This window comes from Zingiber officinale, unplaced genomic scaffold (assembly GCF_018446385.1).
Source record: "Zingiber officinale cultivar Zhangliang unplaced genomic scaffold, Zo_v1.1 ctg232, whole genome shotgun sequence".
Lineage (NCBI taxonomy): Eukaryota > Viridiplantae > Streptophyta > Magnoliopsida > Zingiberales > Zingiberaceae > Zingiber > Zingiber officinale.
Window position 1 is genome coordinate 448,809 of NW_024589907.1, and position 18,419 is coordinate 467,227.

At 39.7% G+C, this 18,419-nt stretch overlaps 1 pseudogene; it reads left to right on the plus strand.

Moving 5' to 3' along the window:
- The first annotated feature begins 5,253 nt into the window (after positions 1 to 5,253).
- The window catches only part of LOC122037080, a 31,579-nt pseudogene continuing 18,413 nt past the window's right edge, over positions 5,254 to 18,419 (plus strand).

Below are 18,419 nucleotides of genomic sequence, written 5' to 3' on the forward strand. Positions count from 1 at the left end.
GGTCAAGATTGATGAGATGCTAGGCAACGAAAAGTTTCGGTAAGTTAAGATTGATCGAATATCGGGCAAAGGAAGTCCTGGTAAATTGAGGTCAACTGGGTACTTAACAAGATGAGAATTCAAGTTTGATAAGACTGAAACAGGAATATTAGTCAATTGACTAACGTCATGTTAATTGCAATTTTTATGCTTATGATACATCTTGATGATATTATATGTTGAAAAATAGTCAAAACTTAAATAGATTGTCAAACATAAAAAGGAGGAGAATGTTGATGCTATCATGCCTTGGGTGAGAAGTTTCAATGATTGTCAATTATTTAAGTTTAGGTTAATACATTGGATCTAACTTGAGTTACAAGTTTGCAGGATAAGAGAAGTCTAAGAAGGTCAAGGATCGAATTCTTGACAAGATGAAGTCCTTACAGGTTGAAAAACTGAATACAAGGTAAGCTAAGTCCAAGAAGCTCGAGGACTGGATTCTTGGCAAACGGTGGGAACCCAGGCAGATTGCATACTAGGGTAGACGAAAACTCGAAGATGAGGAAGCTCCAGGCACAAAGTCTAGGAAATAGGAGGTTATCTAGCATGAGGTAATTGGAATCAATTGATGTATTTATCAATGGATGGGTAACCCTAAACTCTTCTCAAATCAAGTAACCAATCGATTATGCACTAGCCTAATAGATTGGTGCAATTGATTATCAAACTCTATGTGACGCACAAAGAGTTGTCAAATCAATTGCACAATCGATTATCAATCAATTGGTGCAATCGATTAGCAACTTTCTACGAGCATATGGAGTTGCCAAATCGATTACATAATCGATTAGGTTCTGGTACAATTGATTAGCAAGCTCTCTGCAATACACAAAGAGTTGTCAAATCAATTGCACAATCGATTAGGAATGTCTAATCGATTGGTGTAATTGATTAGCAAGTTCTATACAACGCACTAAGAGTAGTCGAATCGATTGCACAATCAATTAGGCACGTCTAATAAATTGGTGCAACCGATTAGCAACTTTCTGTGAACGCACAGAGAGTTGCTAAATCAATTGCATAATCGATTAGGCACTAGACTAATCGATTGGTGCAATCGATTAGTGGTTTTCTGTGAGCACATAGAGAGTTTTCGAATTGATTGTAAAATCTTTTAGGAATGACTAATCAATTGGTACAATCGATTAGAATACTTTCTTCGTGAGGAAAGAAGGCTGGCAGATCGATTTTGCAATTGATTAAGGTTACAAATCGATTAGAAACTCCCACCAATCGATTAAGATTTAAAATGGAGTAATCTTAGCCGTTGATATGAAGTCAGTGATTGTTCAATAGATAAATAGAAATCCATAATCGATTAAGGGTTCTTGATAATTGATAAGCAACGACGAAAAGCTGAGAAACAACTAGATTTCGAAGCATTCAAAGGGGAGATTGGGAACGAAGCGAAACTACTGTTCCATTACTATCATCCCATGCTAAGCTCTCATCTTCAATATTCAAGCAATCAAGAGAAGGAGAACCAAGCCAAAAACTTATAATCCTTCCTTTCTTCTTCTTGTTAGGACACACTGGGTACTAGAGAGGTGAATAGCTTCGATCGCTTTGTCAATGATGATTTGTAGCAGATATCTTGAAGGGGAAACTCACCAATGCTAACACTTTGGATTTTACTTGATATCAACCTCCTTGAGATGACTAATACAAGGATCCACACGGTACATACACTCCACTATAAAAAATCCTCTTTCTCGAAAATACTCTGGAGGTGAAGAAATCTCGTATAAACTCAAACACAGAAGAATACAACAAGAACAAGAAAATAAAAACACATTATAATAAGCACCTTGTTTGTTTGATCTGTTGTTGCTTCAAATGCCTCTTGATTGATTGGAAATGCAATAACACTTCTTTCTCAATGTCCCAAGAACCGGCATTGAAGAGTCATGTGAGTGTTGTTTTCAATAATCAACAAAATAAAAAAAAATAGAAAGTGCAGAGGTCGTTCAATGATTAGATATTATATCAATCGATTGACGAATAAGATCAGTCAACTGATAGACAAAAATTGGACTCAACCTAAAGGCCTTGAGAAGGGATTTCGAGAAGTTTTTCAGAGCCAATTCTTGAGGGTATGGAGAGAAAGTGCTCCTGCATTTTCTACCACCAAAAGGTAATCCAAGCAAGAAAATAGTAAACAAAGTAAGGTTCTTCATTATAAAGTTATTTTCAATTTCATTTATCTTTGTATTCTCGTTTTCTTAGTATATTCTTGTGCTCAATCCTATAAAAGGCTTCTCCACCACCAGAAGATTTCTAAGAAGGAGGAAGTTCTTAGCGGAAGTGGTGATGTAGGAGTGGACTCTTGGATTAGTTATCTCAAGGAGGTGGATACCAAGTAAAATCAAAGTGTTGTGTATGTGGAATTGAGTTTGAATCAAGGTTTCTACTGCGCATTCAAATGATGACAATGACAAGATCAAGAGAAGCAATCTAAGCTATTCGCCTCCTCTAACTTGCGCAAGACCTAACATCTCGAAGTAGGTCAAGATTCACCAGATGCTTGCGAGAAGGGCCGAAGCAAGTCAAGAGTAACTGAATACTTGCGATGATGCCCGGAGTAGGTCAAGAGTGACCAGATATTTGAGGAGAGGCCCGGACTATGAGAGTAATGATAGTCCTTTATTTGAGGGGAGGATTATTGGGAATACAATCAAAGTTTCATATTAAAAATATATGGAAAAGATCATGAGTTTAAAAGATGAAAGATATCTCCATTGGTATAAAGTCTTTTGGGTAGAATCCAAAAATAAATCCATGAAAGTTTAGGCCCAAAGTAGACAATATCATATTATTATGAAAATATGTGAATACTTTTGGTCTCAATAGGGAATACGATCAAAGTTTCACATTGAAAATACATATCCTAAGTTTATAAAATGGAAGATATATCTCCATTAGTATAAAACCTTTTGGGTAGAGTTCAAAAATAAATGCATAAAGTTTAGGTCTAAAGTGAATAATATCATACTATTATAGAAATATGTGAATTTTTTTAATCCTAATACTGTTACATTTCCGGACCAACAAGAGATATTCTCAAACAATCAACAACTATCAAAAGTGAGATTCTTGTAAAATTGTTTACATTCTTATATTTATTTCTATATCTTGTATTGTTGTTGTATTATTATGAAATATGTTGTAAGTGTTTTCTCCACCTCTAATAAATTTTCGAGAATGAGAAGATTTAGTACTGGAGGTGGATCATAATTAGGACTACACCTTGGATTAATCGTCTTAAGAGACGGATATCACGTAAAACCAATGTGTTATACATGTAACGTCAAGTTTGATTCAAATATTCCATAACGCATTCAAATGATAAGCTCATGATCAAGATGAAACTATCAAAGTTATTCATCCCACCTCTAGATCGCACATGTCCTAACAATTTTTTTTTCACTTTTACCTTATATTTTCTCACCTTTTCAAAACGCTCCCAAGTGTTTTAATTCTTTAATTACTCATCGTTAAATTATAATTTGTGCTTGATATATTTCCACAAGCGAGTTATTTGAAGTGTTTGCTGAAGATAAGGAAACGCGATCTATTATTTTGAGGTCATTGCTCTATCTAAAAATCCATTCAAACAGTTTGTTATTATTTATTTATTTATTTATTACGATGAAGACAACTGACAACTGTCGACAGGATAAAAACAAATGGAGCTGAATCTGCTTATCACTAGACACACTAAATTAACATCAAGGATGAGGATATAGATAGGAAAAATAATAATAAATTTTATTAATAGTTCTAGGATGATCGATAAGATTTTATTAAATTGGACGGATTATATTTTACCTTTTGAAATTTGGTTAAAATACGAAACGATGCTCGTAATTTCAAAAGGGAAAAAAAAGTCTATAAGATTTGGCTAAAGATATATATACCCTTACGTTTCAGAGGGAAAAAAAAGTAAAAAATAATCTAAAGTAGTTGAAAATTAACTAAAATAAAAAGTTACAGTTGCAGCTTGAGAGAGTCATTCCACTGATCGATTACTCTTATAGTGAAAGAAACAGAACGTGGGAAAGAAGAATTTGGTTGAGAGCATAAGACGAGGAGAACGGTTGGTTATGATTTGGAGCATAAGACGAGGAGAACGGATTTTTATAATAGATACATTTTGGTAAGGAATTTGTAATTAAAGATATTCTGGCTTCATGGATTTAGGGTTTACACACTCGATCAGTGGAATGACTCTCTCAAACGGTAGTAATTTTTTACTTTAGTTAATTTTCAACTGTTTCAGATAATTTTTTACCTTTTTCCCGTTGAAACGTAGGGGTATATATGTCTTTTTCTTATCTTTGCCGGTTTACTATCGCCGACCAGTCAAGGGGCTTTTTTATTACTTTAGCCAAACATCAAGGGCTTTTTTGTTACTTTTGAAACCACGAGGGTTGTTTCATACTTTAACCAAACCTCAAAGGGTAAAATGTAATTCGCTCTATTAAATTTTTTCATTTATCATTGAGATAAATTGGGAAGTGCACATGGTGGGTAGCCCAGAAGTCCAGTATTCTTTGGTTGCGAGCTCTATTTGAAGAAAAAATTCCTATAAATACGCTATAGCTAGAAATCGAACCACGGATACCTGAATGATAACTTAAATATCTTCCTGCGGTACCATAATTTCGGGGACAAAAAGGACATAGATAGAGCAATCAGTTTAAGTTTACTATGCACTTAATTTTGATCTTAATGAGTGTAATTAATGGCTAAACATGATTAATTTTGGTTGTAGCTAGGTTAATTACATGCTTTTAGTATAAGGTTTGGACCTTATCATGTGGATTATGAGACACAAGGGTGGATCCCAAAACTCTCGAGTCTCGGTCATCAATTGGTATAGAAAGTTTCGTGGTGATTCAAAATTATTGATTAAATAAGACATGGCAGAAGACGAAATTATAATTGTGATGTCATTTGGGACATTTTTTTTATTGTAATTTGAAAAAAAAATTGGGTTATAAATAAAATTGAATGGTGATTACTCTTTTTACAAAAAAAAATATATAAAAATGGTGTCACTATTATGAAGAATATGATAGAGATAGGGAAAATAATAGAGGTAGGGACATTTAACCAATTTAAATTAAAACCAACAACTTTATCTCTCCAATTTAAATTAATTGCATTTAAAACGTTGCATAATTTGTTTCCTCACTAATTAGCAAAATTTTTGGATCCAACTACTCCTCCTACTCTTCCTCCTCTTTTCGCTAAAGGCAGCTACCTCCGGGCAGCCTCGACAAAATAGTTGGGAATCATCATCAATCGAGTAGGCGATATATCGAATAGACCATCTCCGCTTAATTGGTAGGCGTTTTTTATGTCAACATTGAGATCTTATGATTCTTGTTTCCTAACTCCTTCTGTCTCTTAGAAAGAAGGTAAGACGAAGAGGATGAGGACGACAAGAATATTAGCCATAGCTATACAATTGTTAGTGCTACTTGAGTTTCTCCCCTTCTCTGCTTGCGATGATCTACGAAGAAGTCACTTCCCTGTTTCATTCATCTTCGGAACTTCCACTTCTTCTTTTCAGGTACACACTTGCTGTTCTATTGCTTTTGATGAATATCCTATCGAAACTATATTGATTAATTTAATTAATTAAATAAATTGCAGATAGAGGGAGGTTACTTGGATGATCGAAAAAGCTTAAGCAATTGGGACGTTTTTTCTCATATTCCTGGTACAAAATAATTACTTAATTCCTATTTTTTTTATCATTAATTTATTGTCATTTTCATATTAATTTTTGCAGGCCGCATTGAGGATGGTGCCAACGCTGACATAGCTGACGATCATTATCATCTCTACCTGGTAATTATTTTATTTTATTTTATTTTTTTGAAAATAATAATAATTGATTCGGTTCGAAATTTGAGTCAGACAAAAGTCGATTGAGATAATGTCGATGTTGACGGAAAGACGACTTGGATACGCCTAGTGTATGTAAACCGGAAGACGGACCCCCAAGTGGAACTGAAGGACAATGGTGACGAAAACGGTCCTACTTAGGCTCTGTGCACACTCAGACAAGTACATGGAACGTTAGAGATCAGAAATTAGGGAAAAAGCCCTCGGCGTAGGTCCTGCGAAGCTCAAGTCAGATACTTTTTTCCCATAAGAACAGTGTATGAAGGAAAAAAGAACTGTAGAAGACGAGTGCGAATGTGTGCGTGCGCGTACCTGCTCAAGGGAGAGGACCTCCCTTTTTATATGACAATACGTACCTCTGGAGCCTAATCGATGTCAGAGAATGTCGGGTGTCAGAGTCTGTCGAGTGATGGAGGACACATGACACCCTCTTATTAGTTAAAAGAAGGTTCCATTCGCAAATAATAGTAGACCATTGGAATATTCCCTGACATATGACAGTTATTTCCTGACAGGAGATTATGATTTTCTGACATTGTTGTCGCCTAGTGCTTCTTGTCCTGCCCGGGTTTAGTTACGGTCGGCTCGGGATAACTGTTCGGGTGTAGCACCTGGCTCGAGTCTTGATGAAGGAGACGAGCTGCGGCGAGGGTCTCATCTTTCACGCATGGATCACTGAAGGGTCGACCGAGAGCTGTCTTACTGAAAGTGTCAGGTCTGGCTATGCAGACCGGGCTGTGGAAACTCGACCAGTCGAGGCAGGCCAAACATTACTCTAATCTACATCTCATGTCTCAGAACTGGGACCCTGACCTATCTGTACCCGACCGGGAATTATGCGGCCGATGATGTCATGCGGGCTAACTCCTTCTTTCTCCTCCTAACTGTTGACTGCCACGTCACTTTGACTTCTGACCGTCACATCCCCTTGACCTTGGATTGTCCTTGACTGCTACGTCCCCTTGACTTCTAACTCCCTGACCTTATCAGGCCCCACCTTTATGCACCGTATCACAAGCCTCCCCTCCAAGTCTAGTCGTAGGAGGCTCAAGTCCGACTGACTAGACCCCAACTCAAGTATCATTTACTTCATCATTATGACTATAAATGCCGCTTCTTTTCCCAGACCATTGGTATTGTAACCTGTTTAATTGCTCAATCAATCTTGGGGGAAAGGTCGCTTTAATTATATAGAAGTTGACTTCCCCCCTCTTCCTCTTTAAAAGGGGTTGACCTTTGCCTACATAAACATACTTCCTTTAACTGACGCCCCTTAATCATGGATTTGGACTCCGAGTTGGATGAACTGCAATACCTTCGCCAGCAACTGGCTCATATGACCCAACTGTTTACCCAGAAGGATATGACCTTAGCCGAACTAGCACAAGAGAGGGATCTTCAGTCTTCCCTTCGTAGGGAAATTGAAGAACTCTGGCTAGCTGCTAAATCTCAAGCCCGAGCTAAGGTAGCGCTAAAACAGAAAGCTTATTCAGACTTGAAGAGTCAAGCTCAATTCATGATCTATTTAAAAGAGAAACACACCTCTTCAATATCCCTTCTGCAAGTTGAAACAAAGATTAAAGATGAAACGATCGATCAACAACGACACGCTCTTCAGTTGACTCAGGCTAAGTTAGAACAAGCTCGAATCCATCTTGAGCAAGCAGGTCAAGCATAACGCTATTGCTTGGGGTGCCGACTCACGACTGACATTGGAAGAGAGTTTTGAGCATTTAGAGAACCTCTATGCCTTTACGGATTTAAGAATGAGATTTTGTTTGAGGGGCATTCCCCTATAGTTTATCAACTAAATGTAGATCTTATTAGGACCTTTGGTGGCCAGCTAGAGGGGGGTGAATAGCCCCTACACAAATCAAGCAAAAAAAATTTTCTCGAACTTATAACTTAATTAAAACACTTGCATAAATATAGAACTAATAATAAACTAAAAAGATGAGGCTCAACAGATTTACTTGGTTACAACCAAGGAGGTTGTTAACCCAAGGTAGATGAAAAAGCGCACTAACAATCTCCTCTGGGCGGAAAAGCCTCTTATAGCAATGAACACACAAAATTAGAAAGCTAAACTCAAACAAACTCAAGCACAAGTGTTGTTACTTTGTAATTCTAGTTCTTCTTTAGCTTTAGGAGCAGGGCTGCTTATATAGCCCTGCTCGAGGCGCCTGGAAGGGTTCCAGGCGCCTGGAGGGGGATAAAACTTTATCCCCTTTGCAACGGATCGCGGTCAAACTTGATCAGGATAAAATCCAGTTCCGAGCGCCCGAACCAAGAAAGTCAACCAAGTTGACTTTTTCAGTCCGGGCCTTCCACTCCAATTTTGCACGGCTTAGTCGGGGTCTTCCGCTCCGGTTCCTCTTGCTTGGTGATCTTGGCCATCCAGAATAGGGCTCACCCGAACTCAATTTCCAGCTTTCTCGAGCAAGCTTCCGCTCCTGGCTTCTCGCCCCTCGGAAACGCCACGCGCCTCCTTCTCGTCCACTCGCGTACTCTTCCACAACACCTCGTCTCTCAAACGCACCGAGTCCCTCAGCTCTCTCCTATGCTGTCCTTCTCGCTAGCTACGGTTTTTGCTTGACATCCTGTGCTCCTATGTTCCTGAGCACTTAAACATAGGATCAAACACAACATGACCTAACCTAACTTATTTGATCACATCAAAATAACCTTGGGGTACCAATAGATCTGATCGAGATTCCGTCTTTATTCCTGTATCTTTACTCCTTTCCCACTAGAACTCTCTTGCTTCATGCATACATCTTTAATAGAAAAGGCATTTTTGAATATCCATGAATGATGCGACGATAGCAATGCTAATTGCCTCCAGAAACACTACTTCTCTGAGCCATGGCAGGGGCCCTACCCATCTATCATCCATGATGTGGTGAGTTTAAAATACCGACCGAGAGATCATTGGATGTGAGAGCATGCTCACTTATAACTTGCGCTGGGGCGAGAGTCTGGAATGTTGACCGAGAGGTCGTTAGTCGTAAGAGCATGCTCACTTATAACTCAAGCTGGGACAAGAGTCTGAGATACCAACCGAGAGGTCGTTAGGCGTAAGAACATGCTCACTTGTAACTCATGTTGGGGTGAGTCTGGAATCTCGACCGAGATGTTATTGGTCATGAGAGTATGCTCACTTATAACTCGCACTGGGGCGAGAGTCTATAATCTCGATCAAGAGGTCGTTAGTCGTGAGAGCATGCTGACTTATAACTCGCACTGGGGCAAGAGTATGGAATCCCGATCTAGAGGTCGTTGGTCATGAGATCATGCTCACTTATAACTCGCGCTGGGGCGAGAATCTGGAATACCAATCGAGACGTCGTTGGTCGTGAGAGCATGCTCACTTATAACTCGCGCTGGGGCGAGAGTCTGGAATGTTGATCGAGACGTCGTTGGTCATGAGAACATGCTCACTTATAACTCGCGTTGGGGTGAGAGTCTAGGACACCGACCGAGAGGTCGTTAGGCGTGAGAGCATGCTCACTTATAACTCGCACTGAGGCGAGAGTCTGGAATCCCGAACAAGATGTCGTTTGTTGTGAGAGCATGCTCACTTATAACTCGCGTTGGATCGAGACTCTGGAATGCCAACCGGGAGGTCGTTGGTCGTGAGAGCATGCTCACTTATAACTCATGTTGGGGAGAGAGTCTAGAATCCTGACCGAGACGTCATTGGATCGTGAAAGCATGCTCACTTATAACTCGCGCTAGGGCAAGAGTCTGGAATCCCGACTGAGAGGTCATTGGTCGTGAGAGCATGCTCACTTATAACTCGCGCTAGAGAGAGAGTCTGGAATCCCGATCGAGAGGTCATTGGTTGTGAGAGCATACTCACTTATAACTCGTACTGGGGCGAGAGTCTGGAATTCCGACCGAGAAGTCGTTGTAGATTGAAGGAAGCGCCCCTGTGGACTTAGTCTCATTCACCTGGGATCATGAAGTGTATTAGATAAGACATTAGTTAAATTTGAATCTTACTCTGATTTCGAGGTTGCGATGAGACATTAAATTTTGACCAACGCTTCCCGCCGCCTCTTACTCCACTTCCCGAGGCAGCCAAATGGAATTTTCGGTCCTCAAGAATGGTACCAATGAGACATGGTGCCACTGTTCTCATATAAACTCCATGATTTTCCTGTCCTTTCCATCATAAATGCCCTTTCATAGGGAGCTGACACGTGTCTTATGAACTCTCCTCGATATGATGTCTAACGCATACTTTTTGCATGCGACCCGATGGTGTTTCTCTCCCTTGATCTGACGATTGTCGTGCAGCTCAATATTTCGATTGTCTAGCTCAAATCCCCATGTTTCTTAAGAGTTTTGGTTTAAAAACCCTAAAGGCTTCCGACGGCTACTCATCAATGCTTCTTCTTCCTTCGACCTTTCCTTCTCTGCTCATTCACTTTCCCCTTCGTGCATCTCCTTTGTAAGTGCTTCTCCTCCCACATCTTCTTCTTCTTTGTTTTCGATTCAATAATGGTCGGAGAAGTAGTAGTATTGTAGTATGCATATTTTCTTTCTGATTTTGATAAGAGTGACCTCCGGTCGGTGCAATCTAGCTTCAGCTTTCTGAAGCATACTAGTTTCACGTTCCGAGACCCAATGACCATCCTTATCCTTCTCCCACCGACTTCATGACCTTCTTCAAAGACCAGCTTCTCAGCGGTCTTCGTTTTCCTATCCCTTCTTTCTTTTCCTCCTTGAGTCAGTATTTTGGTATCCCCTTATCCCAGTTCACCCCCAATGCTTTCCGCGCCATATGTGGAATGGTAATTCTTTGTCTCCTGTATGAAATTCCTTTGACTCCTCAACTTTTTTACCATTTCTATTCCATTAAGTGATCTGAGTCGGGTGTCTTCATAGTGCAATCCAGGACCGGGTATAAATTTTTTGGCGGCATGCCTTCCTCCTATAAAGGCTGGAAGTACCATTTTTTCTATGTTCGGTTGCCTGATTTCGTGACTTGGCATGTTGAATGGCGTCCCAATCTTCCCTCTCCTTTTGAGTTGAGTGATCATAAGCATCAACCTGCCTGCTTCCTTGCTTCTGAGAAATTGGATGGAGTGCAACTTCAACTCTCCTCTTTGCTACGGGAGAGCGTGTTGTATACTTTCAGGCTGAGCCCCATCCAGACGCCTTTGAGCACACCTTTCAGTAAGATTACCCAACTCTTCTTTCATATCTTCACTAACTGAGGTGTTTTCGTTTGCCTGCAGAAGTCATCATGTTCCGAACCTTCGCCCTTGGCTCTTCCGTAATGCCCAGTAAAATCCTATGGAAGCGAGACAGAGAGATTATGTCTAGTCAGAAGATTCCCTAAGCTAGTGCTTTAGCAGGAGCCTCTTATTAATAGTCAGGGGCTTGAGGTCCTCTATCAATTAGCTAATGCTAAGTATCAGGTGGAGCTGACCCTCAAGGAAAAGGCTCAGTCAGAGCTGACTCAACAAACTGCAGCCCTGGAGAACTTCAAGCTTAAGCACAAGCAAGAGATGGACCGCCTAACCAAGGAACTTAATGCTAAGGACGTGATCCTCATACACTATAGAAGGGATTTGGAATCTCAAGTTATAGAGTTGGACTCTTTGCGGGCAAAACTGTCTCAAGTCCAATCTACCTTGTCTCACTTTAAAAAAAAATTAAGTTTAATTTTAAAATGAATTTTTTTAAAAAATTAAGTTTAATTTTAAAATGATTTTTTTTAAAAAAATAAGTTTAATTTTAAAATGATTTTTTTAAAAAATTAAGTTTAATTTGAAAATGAATTTTTAAAAAATTAAGTTTAATTTTAAAATGATTTTTTTTAAAAAAAATAAGTTTAATTTTAAAATGGATTTTTAAAAAAATTAAGTTTAATTTTAAAATGAATTTTTTAAAAAAAAATAAAGTTTAATTTTAAAATAAATTTTTAAGAAGAAAAAAAATTAAGTTTAATTTTAAAATGATTTTTTTTTAAAAAAAATTAAGTTTAATTTTAAAATGAATTTTTTTAAAAAAATTAAGTTTAATTTTAAATAAATTTTTAAGAAGAAAAAATTAAGTTTAATTTTTAAATGAATTTTTTTTTTAAAAAAATAAGTTTAATTTTAAAATGAATTTTTAAGTTAAAAAAGAATTAAGTTTAATTTTAAAATAAAATTTAAAAAAAATTAAGTTCAATTTTAAAATAAATTTTTAAGTTAAAAATAACTTTTTGGTTAAAACAAAATTTAAGTTTAAATTTAATTTTAGTTTAATTTAATTTTAATTTTAATTTTAATTGTAATTTAATTAAATTTAATTTTTAATTTGATTTAATTTTAATTTTAAATCCTTAGTCATCTCGCCCAATCTATGTTTTCAATCAGGAAATCCTATAATTTTGTGAGATGAATTAGATTCAATTTTAGGGTTTGGTTTTAACTTGTGTTAAATTCGGGTTTAGTTTTGGGTTCAACAGATAGGCATTCTCAGGATAAACTTCTGGACTATGGTGAGTCACGTGGACATCATTAGAGTAATCATGCCTTTGAGGTTTTCCAAATAGTCTTATCCACTGGACTTAGTACAAAACCTTGGTCTAACTGGTTAGGATCCATAAAGGGTAGCTTCGGTCAGTACCACTTAGCCAAATGCACCAGGTCGAAGTCATATCTTCCTAGACATGCATAGACTAAGCTTCTCTAACGTATTATCATCCAAAACTTCACCAGTACCCTTTTTCAAGTTAAACTTGAGTCCCCTTTTCTAATTAATCCTAAGTACCCTGCTGGGTAGATTAGTTTGAGTTACCCTTCCGGGTAGGTTAGTTTTAGAGGTGTCAGCTATTCTGGAGCCTCCCCCTGAATTATTGGCCGTTAATTTAATTTTTAGTTTTAGGTTTATGTCTATTTCTTTTATAGTTATACTTTACTTGGTGATAGTCTAAGTTTTGGTGAGCTTTAAAATATTTAGATTTTGAATTTTTTTGTTTAAGTTTGTATTTTGGGTTTTGATTTGGTTTATTCGAATTTATATAATATATTTTTTCTTTAGGTATATAGTATTGGTTAAGTCCTACTTGTGTGATCAAACACACTTTCGGAACCCAGGCTTTACTCGTTGGTTTGTGTTAAGTTATTAATGATTTAAAAGTTTTGTTTGAGTTTGACTTATATCCAAGTCCGGCTTTGTTATAACATGTTTTTTGATTATTTAAAATTAGATCTAAGTTTTTTGATCTTATTGTAAATTTTTCTAACATTTCTTTTAAATTATTAATTTTTGATTTTAGTGTTAGATTCTCATTCTCAAGTGTTAGATCTTGAGTTAGATTATTATTCACAATTTGTTCCTTGAGATTTTGATTCTCCTCAATGAGTGATTTGTTTTCACTTTCTAATTTATCTAATTTACTATTTAAGCAAGAAATAATTTTAAAAAACTTTCGATTTAAAGTTAGGTATACCTCTTCGGAACCTTCGGAAATGAATACGGACTCGTGGCTCGATTCGGGTTCGGACTCGTCTTCCAATTCGTCTTCCGACTCAGCTTCGTAGGCCATTAGCGTAAGATGACTCTGGTGCTTCTAATATTCGACCTCCGATTCATCCGAGGAGTCGTCCCACGTCGCTTTGAGGACCTTCTTTTTGGTAAGCTTTGTTTTGTCGATCTTCAATTTCTGACACTCATTCTTGTAGTGCCCCTTCTTGTTGCATCCATAGCATGTCACGTTCCTCGGTTCGGTTGGAGAACTGATCTTTTGTAGATCCTTCTTGCTGAAACTTCTCTTTCTCCTGGTGAACATTTTTCTTACCAAGTTCACCAGGTACTCTTCGTTTTCGGAGTCTTTGTCAGAGTCTTCTTCAGGTTCAGGCTTGATCTTCTTTTCTTTGGAGGAACCTGCAAATAAAGCAATACCTTTCTCGGCTCCAGCGTTAGTCTGCTCATGTAACTCTAATTCACAAAATAATTCATCTAATTTAAGTTTAGAGAGGTTCTTAGAATTTTTGTAGGCATCCACGATGGATGCCTGCAAATTGTTGCGTGGAAACACGTTTAATGCATACCTGAGTAGGTCTCTGTTGTCCATCTGCGTGGAGCCCGTTGAGGATGTCTTTGATCCTCGCGTGGAGCTGACTTGCTTTTTCTCCTTCCTGTATTTTTATATTAAAAATTTTATTTAACAACAAATCCCTTTTTGTTACCTTAGCATCACTAGTTCCTTCATGCAGTTCTATCAATTTATCCCATAGTTCTTTCGCGTTCTGATGCGGTCCGACCCGATTCAGCTCTTCCCTTGTCAATCCGCATTGTAGCGTGTTGATCGCCTTGTTCTTTGTTAATGCCTTCTTCTTTATGTCTGACGTCCATTGTTCAGGATCCAGTAGATTCCCGGAGCTGTCAACTGGTGCTTTGTAGGCTTTTGTGATGCTAAGCCACTAGTCGAAATCCGTCCTGAGATACACCTCCATCCGCTTCTTCCAGTACGGGAAACCATCCCCTTTGAACAGGGGAGGTCGCACTGTGCTGAAGCCTTCGATCTGAGATATCCTGCACACAAGAGAGTAGCGACAAAAAAAATCCCAAGACTTGATCTTGAATTTAGTAGTGCGGGAAGAAATAGAATTAATAAGGAAAACTAAATTGGTGTTGCACCAATTTAGATTAACTACAACGGAAAAAAAAATTCAAAAAGGTAATAATACCAGTTTGGAATTGTACGAAAAACTGAAAGCTGAAAGAAGAGAAAAAAGATTTAAAACATATCACCCCCTTGTCTGATTGGTGGTTGCACCAAATCAAAACGGTACCTGCTCTGATACCACTTGTTGGATCGTAAATTTCGATAGAGGGGGGTGTGAATATCGATCTAAAATTTCGAACGAGTACGTAGCGGAAAGTACGAAAATGAGACAAAGCTAACACAAACCAATTTTACTTGGTTCGGAGCCTTTGGCGACTCCTACTCCAAGGCCCACACACAAGGGTGCTTTCGTTGGGCAATCCACTAGCAATTCGAAGAGTGTTACAAAAATGAATTACAGGAATGCTAATAAGAAAATAAATACCGACAAAATGAAAGAAAATAAACTGAAGACAGCGCTTTGTCGGAGTAGTCTCGCGGCGTCGCAAGAGCACAAGAGAGCAGTTTGAGAGTTCTGAGTTGTTTTGAAGCTTCAGCCTTGACCCTCCTTATATAGGAGGGTTTGGGGCGCTTGGAACCTTCAGGGCGCCTCGATCATGACGTGGCTAACCCAACCAGCGAGCTCCACGTGTCGACGCCGCGATCAGGATAAAACTTGCCTCCGGACGCCCGGACCACCTTTCTCCAGAAAACATCTTCTCCTGCAAGACAACGTTAGTCCGAGACAAATATATAAAATATATCCTGCAAAACAAAGTATTAGCACAGTTTATAATTTAAGAGAAAAGAGAATGACTTAGATTCCGTCTTTCCGAGACCGGAATCTAGTTACGATCTCGACTTAGAGTTCCGAAATGGTTCTAAGTCGGATCGGCACCTAAGTTCCCTTCCCGGGAATGCATCCTCACAGTCACTCCCTTCCAGTGACTTACCTTTACTTACCTGCCAGACGTCCGGTCAGCCCTTCGACCTATCTGGACTTCATGTCAGCCTGTCGACCTAGCTGGACTTCGTGCCAAATGTCCGGTCAGCCCTTCGACCCATTTGGACTTCGTGTCAGCTATCCGGTCGGCCCGTCGACCTAGCTGGGCTTCGTGCCAGACATCCGGTCAGCCCATCAACCTGTCTGGACTTCGCCTGCACACTCAATCAGAATGTTAGACAACGACAAACCTAACTTAACCTGATTTGTCATTCATCAAAACCTGAGTTAAACCGTTAGTGCTAACCGCACCAACACTTTGTTGGACCCCGTGGTAGTTTTGATGTGATCAACCAAGTTGGTTAGGTCCTGCTTTGTGTTTAATCCCTGTGTCTAAGTGTGCAGGAACTTAGGAGCGTAGGAAGTCGAGCAGAAGACGCAGCTAGCGAGAAGGACGGCATGGGAAGGGAGCCGACGGGCTCGGTGGGCCCGAAGGACGAGAGAGCTGCGGAAGAGTACACCGGTGGGCGAGAAGAATGTGTGCGGCGTTCGAGGGGCGTTAAGCCGGGGAGGAAGGCTGCTCGAGGAAGGCCGAAAATTGGGTTCAGGTGAGCCCTATTTCGGTTGGCCGAAATCACCTAAAAGAACAGAGCTTCGGAAGTCAAAGTGAAGCAAAAACAAGCCGGAAAGCAAGCTCAAGGCGCCCTCAACAAGTACTGGAGGCGGCTCTAACTTGGAGGCACCTTAAAGCTTGTTGGAGGCGCCTCCACCTTGGAGGCGCCTTCAACAAGTCTTAAGGCACCTTCAACTGATCAAATTTGACCGTTTGAGCGCAGATAAAGTTTTATCCGCTGACTCGGTTCGAGGCGCCTTGGACCTTTATTGGAGGAGCTTTGGACCCTCGAGATCAGATTTTCAGAGGCTATTTAAAGGCCCCTAGAGCTAGGAATTCAGAATCAACTCAAGCATCCAACTTGTAATCAATTCCTTGCAACTAACTGAGCGTTCTAAGTGTAAAAAGGCTTCTTCGCCTACAGTTAAGGAGATTCTGCTAGTGGAGCTTTTCATCGCCCTGAATTAACAACCTCCTTGGTTGTAACTAGGTTAAATTCTGTTATACTTTACTTTCCTGTTTCATTTATATAGTTGCGATTTATTGAGTTGAAAGACGAGGAGGGTAGTTTTAATTTGTGTAGGCAATTCACCCCCCTCTTGTCGGCCTCCGCTGCACCAACACTTATCATAGTTCTGCCGCATCTTTTGTCAGTAGGTTGTCAATCAGGCGGCTGTCCTATAACAAGTTTCACTGATAAGATCTAGCTCTAGCAGTCGCCGCTCAGCATTCTTCGGGTCATATAGTAAACGCCGAACGGATGAAACTCTAACCTCGACCGGCATGATTACTTCGTTGTCGTAGACAAGATGGAAGGGAGTAAGTCCTGTACTCTCTCACGGAGTCGTTCGATATGCCCAAAGAATACTCGGGAGATCTTCAACCCACTTGCCGCCCATATGGTCCAGCTTGACCTTCAGCTCATGAACTATCTCTCTGTTAGTGACTTCAGTCTGTCCATTACTCTGTGAATACGCCACGAAGGTGAAGGCCTGGATGATGCCAAATCCTCGACACCATTCTTGGATCTTGCGCCCTTGGAATTGTCGACCATTGTCCAAGACTAACTTGTAAGGAATTTTAAATCAGCACAAGATGTTCTTCCATAGGAACTGGATGATAGCTCCTTCCATTATCCTGGCCTGGGCTTCTACCTCTATCCACTTAGAGAAGTAATCTACTGCCACGAGTAAAAAGCGTCTTTACCCAGGAGCCTTGGGAAAAAGTCTCACAATGTCCATACCCCATTGATCAAAGGACAAGAGACTATTGAGGTCTTCAAAATCTCGATCGATCGGTGGGTCAGGTTTTGGTGCTTCTGGCAAGAGAGGCAAGTGTCCACCAGCTGTTGAGCATCACTCTGCAATGTAAGTCAAAAATACCCGGCCAGGAGTACTTTTCGGGCTAGCATCCTTCCTCCTACATGGCTACCGCAACATCCCTGGTGAACTTCTGGCAGGGCATACTCCGCTTTGTCGAACCTAGGTATTTGAGTAGTGGTCAAGAGAATACCCGCTTGTATAATTGATCCCCGATCAATGTTTATGCATGAGCACTCTTCCTAATCAATCTAGCTTCTTCGACATCGGTCGACAAAACTCCTTGTTGAAGATAAATGATCATTTGCGCTCTCCAGACAATTGATTCATCTAAATTGTTCTGCAGGTTAATCTGGGCTATCAGGAAGCTCTGGGATATCAACTTATCCAACACCCAAGTAGTCAAAGAACTAGCCATTTTGGTTAGTTCATCTGCTCTCTGGGTATCCGCTCGGGGAATCTTGGTCACTATAACTTCCTTGAAGCCCTCCTTCATTTTGTCTTATGCTTCTCTATATAGCTGCAGCTTCCCATTGTTGATTTCAAAGTTACCAGCCACTTGCTGAACCATCAGCTGAGAATCTGAATAAATGATTACCCAGGTTATCCCTACATGTCGAGCTGCCTGCAATCTAGCTAGTACTGCCTCATACTCCGCCTCATTGTTGGTAGCTCTGAAGTTCAGTCGGGCAGCTAGTTGCATAATATCTTCTTGAGAGGATATAAGGAGTATCCCCACTTTGCTTTCTTACTGAGTGGATGACCCATCAACATATATTTTCCATGTTTCCTCAACATCATCTTGATGGATTTCTGTTAGGAAGTCAGCCAGGGCTTGTGCTTTGATCGTCTTTCGGGGCTGATACTGTATATCATATTCCCCTAACTCGGTTGCCCATTTGATGAGATGGTCGGCTATCTCCATGTTGGTAAGGGTCTTCCCTATGGTACTATTGGTCATGATAATAATTGGGT